This window comes from Lissotriton vulgaris, chromosome 2_1 (assembly GCF_964263255.1).
Source record: "Lissotriton vulgaris chromosome 2_1, aLisVul1.2, whole genome shotgun sequence".
In the NCBI taxonomy this organism is placed as follows: domain Eukaryota; kingdom Metazoa; phylum Chordata; class Amphibia; order Caudata; family Salamandridae; genus Lissotriton; species Lissotriton vulgaris.
The window spans coordinates 1,694,258,131-1,694,270,883 of NC_141687.1; positions in this window are offsets into that span (position 1 = coordinate 1,694,258,131).

Below are 12,753 nucleotides of genomic sequence, written 5' to 3' on the forward strand. Positions count from 1 at the left end.
AACTACCAGGCCGGGTCCTCCCTGGACTGGAAAGAAGCATCCTAGGACTGGTTTCAGGGTCTTCAGCCAGGATGTTCAACTTTCACAACGACCTATCGTAAAGAGAAGAACAAACTGTTATGTAATGTAATGTGTTTCAACAATAATACTATTACTTTATTAAGTTGAAAAAATGATTTTAGAATTAAGTAACATTTACAGTTTCCCTTTTTTGCTGTTCTCAGATTCCATATAACATCACCATACACAGTGACTTCAAAGTAGTATCATCATGGAATAGCAGTGACAAAAACAATCAACTAGATTGTTGCAAAAATAAATAGCGTGGAGTATTATTTACAATATCTGTAGGTATGTGTTTCCTACCTACAGTTTCTTTAGTACATCCTTTTTCTACACTACGTCTATTATTTATCCAAACATTTCCAAAATCTGAACTCTCATTTACATCTTGTACGATATACATAATATATCAACTATTTTCTTCACAACTTAAATTTCGTAATTCATTAACAATTACTAAAGATAATAATCCAAACTCCAATTATAATTACTAAAAATTGTTTACAGTGGTGTCTACTTCCTGTTCACATCTTCCCACTTGGCCAAATGAAGTTTTGAATTTTTGGCTTCCAAAATATCCACCATGAATTCATTAATTCGTGCTCACATGTTCCCAAAAGGCCAAATGATGTACTCAAAATTTTGGCTGGAGAAATAGAAAATATGAATTTGGTAATTCATACGGCAATCTAGGTTAAATTCCAAGTGGGCATTATTACAATGTGTCCATCCTTTACTACACTTTAAATACACAGTATAGTGTGGAAAGATTTTTCTTTAGCATGGAAACATTTTTCTCTCTACATTTTTCTGCCATTTGGTCTGCAACGTTGTAGCATTAAAATACGATATTTTCCATATCTTTCTATATGTAATGTAGACAACATCTCTGATTTACATTACGAACATTTCATATCATGATTACCTGCTTTTACTAATTTATTAAAAGGTACTGACTTGTAGTCTGGTATCGTTAAGTATATGAATCGTTCTCTGTCTATTGCAGTGCTCGAAGTAAATGAACACTGTTCACATTTAAGATTCCATGTGTAACTTAGTCCAAAAAGGTTTTCAGTCTGTATTCCTTCATCTTTTAATACTCCAAGCATAGGCATCAGAAATTCTTGTGCATCATGTTGTGCATTAAGAGTAAAGGTCAAAGAACCATTACATATATCCAAAAGATGGTGAATACCAGAAGCAGTATGGATATTACTTCTGACAGTTGCCACCTGTTGAAATACATCATGTAGTGCAGAACAGAATCTTTTTTTACTTTTTCCCATGATTTCACGATGAAGATCTTGTAGATAAAACACAACATTTAGAATCACATTAGCATAACAGTTGATTCCTGAACTTTTTTCCAACTGGTACCCTACAAGTTCATCAACAGTTTCTATTTTCTGTTTCTATAGCTTTTTTCAACCTCACTTGAATCTTTCACATATTTCCATTAGGCACAACTACACATTTCTCATATATGGGATATTCACCTAAATCTGGAGTGAAAAGTCTTCTTAACTGATTATACTCTCCAACACAATTTATATCAGCACTAAACTTTTTCTCATCAAAATCAATCAAATATAAACCAGCCAATGTTCTTACTCGAGATAATACAACGTATGGCATTCCATCTTTGAACACTGTATTTCCAATATTTACCAAAGCATTACATATACTTAAACCTTGACATTTATGAAGAGTTACGGCATATGCTAAAGACAATGAAAATAGTTTTCTGAGAACAAACAAATCTTTCACAAGTGAAAAACGAGTAACACAACACCCAATCTGTTTCACCTCTTCAATTGGATCAAATCAAATTTTTAAAAATCCGATTCTATCTCTCTTCTGAAATTTTACAACATCAACAACTTTTCCTATTGCCAAATTTACTAAGCCTACTTCTACATTCAAATTACGCCATATATTTACTCAACACTTTATACATAAATGTAACACTTTTTCTAAGCCTGCAGTTTTAGATACAGACTTTTCCGAAGAGAACAATTTAGTTTCTAGTTTCTATATATCAAAAATAGTCACTCCCGGGTGTTCAATTTTACCAATAGCTTGAATTTCAACTGTTTGTTCTTTTTCCAGTTTTAAAAGCTCTTGATTGAATGTAAAACACTCTTCAAGTGTAGGCATAGTCAAAGTATAGACTTGTTTTCTCCAATCTTTTTGTACATTATTTTAGCTGCTGTGTTTTCAATTGTAAACAAGTTTTTTACTAGACAACTTTCTAAAGCTTCTTTGCCATGCTTTGTCAAGACGCCAATTCTTATATCTTTTATATTCTTCATCAGTTGATTGCCGCATATATTTTCTTTGTAAGTTCTTTATATTCGAAATTCAACCAAATGTTCACATTTTCAATACTTTCCAAAGATTTTCTAGTGTCTTCATAAGCAAGTTTTTTCAAAACTGGTTCTCCTTTTACTGGAGTAGCTGTAGTAGATCTCCAAATACAATTAAATGTTTTCCTCCAAACAGAATATCATATTCTGTTTTTAAAACCTGTTGCATTCTCAAGTGTATGAAGGCAATGATTACGTTTGCGACCATGCTCACCTCATCAATGATTACAAGTTTCATTTTTTTCAGTACTCTTGACACTTGATAACAAGTTTTCCGAAACAGCTTCTGATATTCCAATTTATTATCATGTTCAACTGGTAGCATAAGTAGTCTATGTAAAGTAACCCCTTTAATATTGTGTGCTTCTAATCCAGTTGGAGCTGTTACAACACAAGATAAATGTGAATTTGTAATTTTCTATAGAAAACTGGTCAAAACTTTAATTAAAAAACATTTACCTGTTCCGGCTTGAACATTGATGTACATTAGAATAGGTTTAAATGATGAGCATTGGATTTTTTTTTTCATGTAGCAAACTGTATCTCTTCTTGTACTTCTAGATACATTTATTTATGTTCAATATTTAGTTGTTGTTCTAATTTTTCTAACTCAATACTATCCTGTTCTGCTTGTTGCATTTCAGTTTCTACCTCATTCATGGCTATTGCTGCTTCATTTTTGATAATCGGCTGTCCAAGTGGATCTTGACTCAGTCAACCAGAACTTTGACTAGCTTCAAAACTGTCTTTAGCTATTTCAGCTGCAATAGTACTTTCATGTTCAATCTCATCATTTGTCATTTGTTAATATGTAGGGAAGATTGTGCATTCAATGCTATCTTTACATGCATTAAAAGAATCTTCGTAGCCATCAAAGTCCCCAAGTAATTCTGTTTCATTACGTCATAGTTTGAACAGTTGAAGAAGGGCTAAATAGAGAAATGCTATCTTATCTGGAGTTTTGCAACTGAGTTTTCTGTGGTTAACAAGATTTCCTTTGGCATGTTGTATTAAATATCTGTCACATCCAATCACTGCATATTTTCCTTGTTTTATATTTTGTGTAACATTTCTCTTTAAGCTGTAATGTTGAAGTATTTCATACAGACGTAGCTTTTCCAGATGTGGACTCTTTTTTGGATAGTATGTATCAAACATATTAGTTTTACCAATATCTGTACTTTCTGGATCGATCTGTGCTAAGTATTCAATTTCCTCTAATGTTTTAAATACTCTATTTTGTGCCAAGACCTAAACTTACCCAAATGATTCCTCTTAACTTTGAATATAAACTAGAAGAACTCAACCAATCTGAACATTTATAGGATCCAATTAATTTCTTGGTGGGAAAGCATTTTTAAGCTAATGTTTTACAATTTCTTACCTAAACTCTTCTCTTGTGAAATTTCTTCCCACATTTCTTTCATTTCTGTCTTTTCCGATTTAGTTATTTATGACGTAACATACCATGCAACAGCAATTGAATTATCGGCAACATATTGAATATCCATGTTTGCATTCCACATTTTCAAAATAACAGGATTGTAGTCATTAATATACTTTGACTGTTCTGTTCGTTTCAAGTTGTATGTATTTTTGAGAGTTTTTTGAGTGATTGTATGCCTTACTGGTGACAAAAAACGATTTACTCTTCCTTTCGAAATTATTAGACGTGGGAATCCAAAACAACACTTTGTATGACATTTCCCTTTAGACTTGTCTTTTCGTCGACATTACTTTCCACAGCGGTGACTTTGAAAACGTAAAAGGTCTTGTCTCAAGCCTTTTTCTCCTCCTTCTCTTGGAATCTCATAGGTAACATACTGTTTGATCAAAGACAATACAGTTTCATCAGTATCATAACCAAATTGTGCATGTGTATATGAGGAGCTCCTCTGGCCTGGTACTCTATTTGCCCCAAAAAATCATTAACTTCTCCAAGAGGGCAATTATTTTTATTGAAGATAAATGACATTACAGTTTGAAACATATGGTTAAAATACCTTCATACATTAACAGGATCCAAAAAACACAGTTCTCCAGGTGTCTTCATTTAAATATTTGTTATATTTGAATTTGCTTCTTGTAGAAATTCAAGTGAATCGTCCCAGGCGTGTTCAGCACAGCCTAGTGTTACAAACCATATTGGTATACATAGGTTTCTTAACATACAGTTTAGTACACCATGACGACAAAACCAATATTTATTGGACCATGTTGACATGCCACCAAATTTATTAGTTGTGATTTTAAATATTCATCTCTTTGTTGAACTTTGTCAATGAATTCTTTTTCAGAAACATTTGATTGATAAACTCCTGTTTTTAAACTGTGGTTTACTGCATATGAAAGACAAGACAAATCACTTTCAAACAGTAGATGAAATATATATGGAATGCATTTTCGAAATCTACGACCTTTAGAGTACAATCTTGTTCGATATTCTGATGCTGGAATCTGAACAGGTCAGTCATCAAATTGTCAACCTTCTCCATTGGGGAACAGCTGTGGAAAACAACGAGCTTCTAAGCTTCTTTCACATACACTCAATGAAATTGCCTTTACTTTCTTCATTTTAAATAATTCAATGCTGCCTCCTATCACTTCTTTTGAATGTAGTGGATGCACTGTGTAACGTTCAAAAATCTCTTCACTCCTAGACTTGTCCACTTTTTCTATTTGGTCACTGGAAATTTCTGATTCGTCTTCTAAAGAAACATTTTTACTCTTTTTAATAAATATTATCTTGAATGTGTACTCCAAACAAAGTAAATATAAAAAAAAGAATAATTCCAATTGTTACACTATTTAACTGTTTTTAAAAAAACGACATATCAATATTAATTACATTTATATTGGTATTCTCTTTAATAAATAAAGAAATAAAAGTGTACAAGCAACCAATAGAACCATAGAAAGACCAAAAACGTACTTAAAGGGAACTAGCAAAATACAAACAGATACATGCATACGTTCAAGAACGTGAACACATTTACAAAAGTCACATGTGTTCAGTTGCTGCTTTATATTTCACTACCCCAAACAATGTGACTAGCCACTTAATACTGAAACTATTACAAAAAAATCCAGTCTTAAACATACTCCCAGAGGCATTAGTCATTACAGTACTTTATACAAGTCTTTGGAAAGGTCCAGTTTAACTACTGCATATACGTTTTGGTGTATTTTTCAAATGCAAACTGCATCTTTCTAGTTCACAAGAGTCCATAGTCTTCTGACTCAGTTGCAGTTCTACTTGTACATCTACTTTTACATGTGTTATGCATGTAAACACAGCCCACCTTTCAGCACTGCTACACCTCTACTTGTACTGTTTACTTTATGTAGAATGGAACTAACAATTCAACAAAGTAGCCTAATCACTAACACTGTGCCAGAATGTGTTAAACCTCAGTTTTGTGCAGCAGTATTCTGCAACTACTAACAGTGTTCAGCCTAGTCAAATATAAAGGAGGAAGCCATCTCATCTTACAGTTGTAACTCTCATTATATAACTGAAAGCATGCATGCATATGGCTGTGGTTTTTGCTATTGTCGCCATTCATGAAATAAACATACACATAGATATATATATCTGTGTTTTATAGATGTGGCATGTTCCGATCAATAACACATGTGAAAATACATGTAGACGGTTAGGCATACCTCACCAAGATCACATTCCTAACACGAACACTCAGTTAATATACAACACACCAGTATGTATTTTGTAATTTTATGTTGTTTTTTTCTGTTGCATAAAAGCCAATTCAGATTTTGTCTTTGCTGTTCAGATGCCTCAAACACCCACTGAATGCCTAAGTGATATTTTTCTATGAAGATGGGCCTCTGTTACATTCCTATTCCAAAAAGGGATTGGAAAAAGTGTAGGGGATGGACACCAGGGGTGGGGGGGGAGTTAGGGGGAGTCTAGGGAGGTGTGAATTCCACTCTCTCATTGTGGCTGCCCTGTGATGCAGGCAGATTCAGCATATGTGTTTGTGTGTGTGTTTGTATTTCTATAGCGCACTTCTACCCTGAGGTCTCGTAGTGCTGTATTCATACCGCTGTGGAACCCTTCCTGGCTTTCCTGTGAAATGTCCACTCCTGGGCACCCTCAAGGTGAAGCGAGGCATCCAAGTGCTGCTGGGGCCGTTGTGGAGATTAAGCAAGCTATTGCCCAGAGTCACAGAGTGGGACCCATGATTAGATTAGGCACCGAGGCGAGAATAATCAGGTCTGGGGAGATTGAGTCCAAGAGCCGCAGAGGCGGGGATTGAACCCTGGTCCCGGGCCAGACCTCTGCATCAGGGTCTGCCGCTCTAACCATTGAGCCACGCTTCTCCACTTAGAGCATAGACACAAACCCTGACAAAAATCTTTACTTATATTCCGCTGTTGTTCTCTGGTGTGAGAAAGTAGCTCAGCAGGGTCCCATTGGTAACACGGATACTCGGACAATGTACAATGCACCAGTATGTAAGCAGCAAGTGTGTGTTGCTTTCTTGTGATTGTATGAACGTTGATGGACGGAGGCTGGAAGGGGTGAGAGGGGTCGAGGAAAGTATCAATCCAGACTCTGGATATGATGCTTATGTAATGTATACTTCTGTAGTAGGGTATCTCTGTTATAGTCATAATCTAGTGAATAGTCCCGCTCATGTGTGGGGACCCCGGAGCAATCAAAAATAATCTCTTAAGCTGTCTTCTTTGCAGTACTGCATAGACACTTAAGAGAAAATTAAAGACAAATAATGCAGCCTATACATGCAAGGCTACACTGTCCAATACTTCAACTAGAAATGCAAGGATGTTCCAAAAATATCCCACTTTAAACCTGTCTGCCAGGTTACACCATGGAGAATACTTCCCTCCTTCACCAAATCCTTGGAATGATAGAGAGGAAGGACAGGACAGACAAGCCTACATAGACTGCCAGTATGTGGCTTAAAAAGGGATACAGTGCCTTTAAGGAAACTTTCCAGAACTCTCCTGGTATCCCAGTATGCACAGCAACTCCTTCCACGTTCAGTTCTTTTTGGAGGTGTATCAGCTAGACCTGTAGCATTCATCATTTCATCACTTTCTCCACCCGGGAGGAGGGCGGGCAATTATGACTATAACAGCGATACCCCTACTACAGAACTGGAGTTACAGGTAAGAAACTACTCTTTCTGTAGTAGGGGATCTCAGTGTATAGTCATAATCTAGTGAATAGAATGGCAAGCTCATCCAAAAGCAACCCGGTGGTGGAGAAAAAGACAACACCACTATTATGCGAACAAATTTCGCAGTGAAGGCTGTCCGACCTGAGCATCTGCCCTGGCATTAGAGTTCAGACAGTAATGTTTAGCAAAGGTATGGACTGACTTCCAAGTGGCAGCCTTGCAGATCTCTGCAATGGGAACATTACGAAGAAAAGCAGTTGTGGCCGCTTTGCCCCTGGTGGAATGAGCCTTAGGCTTACCCCCTAAGGTCTTATTCGTTTTCTGATACCAAAGCTGTATACACGACACAATCCACCTAGAGATAGATTGCTTTGAAGTAGCCAGACCAGTCCTAACCGACCCATAGTTGACAAACAATTGGTCGGACCTGTGAATGTCTTTGGTCTTATCCAGATAGAATTGCAACATCCTCCTAACATCCAGGGAATGAAGAGACCTTTCCGCTGGAGTGGAAGTATTCTGGAAAAAGTTGGTAAAGTTATCGTCCGATTAACATGAAAATCAGAAATCACCCTGGGAAGGAACTTAGGGTGAGTACGCATAACAACCTTAGCAGCATGAAACACAGTATAAGGTTCTTGGCAACATAAGCCTGAATCTCACTCACCCTGCAGGCCGATGTAATGGCCACGAGGAACGCCGCCTTCCAAGACAGGTGCTGCAGCGAAGCCTTGTGAATAGGCTCAAAAGGTTCCTTCATCAGCCTGGACAGCACCACATTCAGTTCCCATGCCGGTGAAGGAAGTCGAACAGGAGGGAACACCTTCTTCAATCCTTCCCAAAAATCCTTAATCACAGGGATCTGGAAGAAGGACGTCTGCGAAGGGCATTTTCTGTAAGCAGTCAATGCAGCCAGATGAACCTTAATGGAATGGAAATTAAGGCCAGACTGAGCCAGATGCAGAAGGTATGGAAGGATGACATCCTCCTTGCAGGTCGTATGATCATATTTCTTAGACATGCACCAGATGCAGAATCTCTTCCATTTGTAAGCATAACAGGTCCTAGTAGATGGCCTCTTAGCCTCCTTCAATATGTCCATGCAATCCTCAGGAAGATTTAAGTGGCCATATTGCACTATCTCAGGAGGCATGCCACCAAACTCAACGACGAGAGGTCGGGGTGCACCATCTGCCCCCCGAACTTCGTGAGAAGGTCTGGCCGACACAGCAGCCACCGATGAGGCAGAATCAAGCGATGAAGCAGGTCCGTGAACCACCACTGCCTGGGCCATTCCGGAGCAATGAGGATCATCCGCGCCCGGGACTGGGCCAGCTTGATGAGCACCGCCAGAATCAGGGGAATGGGTGGAAAAGCGTACAGAAAGAGTGCAATGTAAAACTTCAGATTTCAACTGGATGGAGCCAAAACTATTGGGACAATCTAACCTGTCTTCTAACCATTACTCTAATCTGTTATCCCTGCTCCCTAGTGGTGATAATTTTACAGCTCACTTCTCTGAAAAAGCAAGGAAAATAGAGCTGGAGCTTTTACCTGCCACCCTAAATGTGTTATTTAAGAAACCTCCCGCAGGATCAGGGCGTGTGGCAGTATCCACAACAATATAGTCACCTTTGGGCAGCTCTCTCAAAAACAACACCTCTTGGAGCAGTTTTCCCCTACCAGACTGCACTGAGCTACTACACAACATGGCATCCATCAAACCCTTCAACCATTTTGATGATCCTCTACCCGCCAAGCTCTAAAAAGATTTAATTTCAGCCTTTTGTCTCTCTTTGGTCCAGGATCATTCATGAATCCCTCTTACGGGAAAAGATTCCGGACTGCCTAAAAGTTGGGCAAGTTACTCCCATTCCTAAGAAGCCCAATGCGGGCCTATCAGATCCAAAAACTCTCGACCTACTACCAACAGTATGAATCTAGCTAAATTGCTTGAAAAATGCATACATCTGCAGCTCTGCAAACACATTGAGTTACAGATCAGGGCACAGTACTGAAACAGCACTAACGCACATTGTTGATGAAGCCATGAGAGCCTTTGACCAAACTGCCCCTTGTCTCCTGATCCTTCTGGACCTGTCATCAGCCTTCAATACCATCAAACATGAAAACCTGATTGATCTTTCTCAACATAGGATGGGATTCTCGGGCCTGGTCCCAAACTGGTTTGCCTCCTTCCTGCACAACTGCAAACAAAGGATCAAAGTGAATCCTGCCCTCGCTTCTAGTACCCCTGTCTTGATTGGAGTCCCCCAAGGTTCTTCACTCTCTTCAACCTATTTATGGAGCCTCTTCCTGTCATTCTGAACCAAGCGAACATTCAATACCACATGTATGCGGATGATACACAATTCTACCTGAAGATCTCCTTGCAAGAGGACATAAAAAAATTTGACACTTGCCCAAACTCATCAATGGTTAGGTCAGAAACCATCTTCTACTAAATACTCTCAATATGGAATTTCTTTTGATCACCCCACCTAATCACTCGGCTCCTACCCTTGACTGGATTAAACACTTAATTGCTCTGAACTGCACACCTCTTATTGTAGACTCTGCCAAATCTTTAGGTATCACCTTGGATAAACACTGAAACATGCAAGCACACATCAGCGCTACTACTAGGGGATCCAAAACACTAAAGAAAATCTAACCTTTCCTTCCCCCGAAGATCTCAGGCCAGCGGATCAATCCCTGATTATCCCTAGATTGGAATATGGGCTGGTGACCCTCGCTGGACTTCCCAAAGCTAGCTTGGCCCACTCAGAGCTACCTTGAATGCATCGGCTAGACTTATAACGGGCTTGAGAAAATATGATCACATTTCCCCTGAACTTTGCAACTAAATTGGATATATATTGAAGCTAGAATTCAACTTCAGATAGCTTGTCTGACTCATAAAGCCTTACCCTACAATACCCTGTACTACCTAGCAAATAAGCTTGAGCTAATGGGCTCCAGTCAGAACCTGAGAAGTACGTCCACCCTTCTCTTGAAACTTCCAAGATTCAAAAACAAAAGATTTTACAACCGTGCTTTCCCCGGTCTTGCTCCGAGAATCTGGAACTCCTTGCCATCAGAGATCAGATCTAATCCTTACTCTACTTCCTTTATAAAACAGGTCAAACAACTTCTAATGAACGAACATTAACTCCCTATTCCTGTGATCATGCTCTTGTGTTTGTTTATAACCTCCACTGATGCCTCATTGTATGTTTCTGCCTGTTTTTTTTTATTTAGTCCTCGATAGCTCCTTAACTGCATAAACTGATGATCTCGTCCTTGTCTTTCTTTTTGTCAAAATTCCTTGATTCACATTGCACCTCTTGGTTCTTTCTATTGTATTATGTTTTTACCTTGCGTGCTCTAAGGCACTGATGATACCCCCTACTCTTTAACTTTGAATGTTTTCCCACAGGTTGTAACTTCATTATGTTTTGTAAACTTGTTGGCGTCAACTTTTTACATCGCTCTGATACCCATGTAGGTCTTGTATGTGGTTTATAAAACTTTTCAAATAAAATAAATAAATAAACAAATACAATGCGCCGGTATGTAAATTCCAACTGTGTGTGACTTTTTTATATACAATGTAAGCCGTTTGAGATTATATCTTTGCTCGTCACAAAGCTCAACCAGCCCACTAAGGGGCTAAGTGGTATTTTTCTACGCACATCGGCCTCAGTTACCTTCCTTTTACAAATGGGTATGGCAGAAAGCATAACGAAAGGGAACCAGGAGGGGAGGGGGGTCAAGGGAGGTGTAAATCCCAGACTCTCCATATGGCGGCTCTCTAACGTATGCAGATTTACAATTGGCATACAGCTTGAGAATTAGCTTCACTAACATTACGGTGTGGTTGTGCAGTTTGAAAAAGTAGCTCAGGAAGGTCACATTGCTAAGATGGACACTTCAGCAATGTACAATGCACCGCTAAGTAACTTTCAACTGTGTGCAGCTTTTTAAATAGCATGGAACCAGGCGCTCAATGCCCATGCATGTCGGCCCGGGCTGAGGCAGCTTCCCGGGCACACACACACAGACAGTTTTTCAGCTTATCGCAGCTCCACCCAAGTACTTCACAGGTCTTTAAAAGACCATGTATGTGTTAACAAGGCTTTGTTGGTTTTTCACCCCTTCACCATCACTCTGCCTATTTCTCGACGTTTTAGCCCCCTCCAAAACTTTTTAGTAGCCCCCTTGGAATTTTGGCTCTAGTTGTGTCCCTGCATGGAAGATGTTTGAGATTTTGCCTCTGCTGACCAGATGCAGCGGCCAGTCAAATGAAGGACAAAGTGGATTTTTGCACCCACATCGCCCTCTGTTACCTTCTTTTTACAAACGGATTTGGCAGGAAACATTTGGGGAGGCAAGATGAGACGAGGGGGGGAGTCGAGGGAGGTGTCAATCCCAGACTCTCAATATGGCGACCCTGTAATGTACGCAGATTCACCATGGGCAGGCACCCTGAGAATTAGCTTCACTAATATTCTAGTGTGGTTGTGCACTGTGAAAAAGTAGCTCACCAAGGTCACATTAGTAAGACGGAGACTTTGGCAATGTACGAGGCGACGCTATGTAACTTGCACATTTTTTAGATAGCATGGAAGCCGCTTGATCTTTTGTCTCTGCTGGTCAGATGCCCCGACCAGCCCACTGTGGGGCAAAGTGGATTTTTTCATGCACATCGGCCTCTGTTAGCTTCCTTTTACAAATGGGGATGGCAGGAAAGATTAGGGGAGGGATCGGGGCGGGACGGGGGTGGTCGAGGGAGGTTTCAATCTCAGACTCAAATATGGCGGCTCTGTTATGTGTGCAGATTCAGCAGGGCAAAGAGCCTCAGAATGGGCTTCACTTATATTCCGGTGTGGTTCTGTAATGTTTAAAAATGTATGCCTAAACTATAGAGGCAACAATTGCTTTCTTTTTAATCTCAGTCAAGTTAACAAAATATATATTTTTAAAATCCCCCCAGTATTTAGCGGCAAGGCGCAATCTCAAATGTGGGCCATTTCTTTAACGTTATCCGGGCCCATTTGCATACCAATTCAACCCTTACCTCAGTCACAAGACCATGCACTATTTTCAACATCACACTGTACTTCTTATTTCACAAAGAGAGCTAAAACTATGCG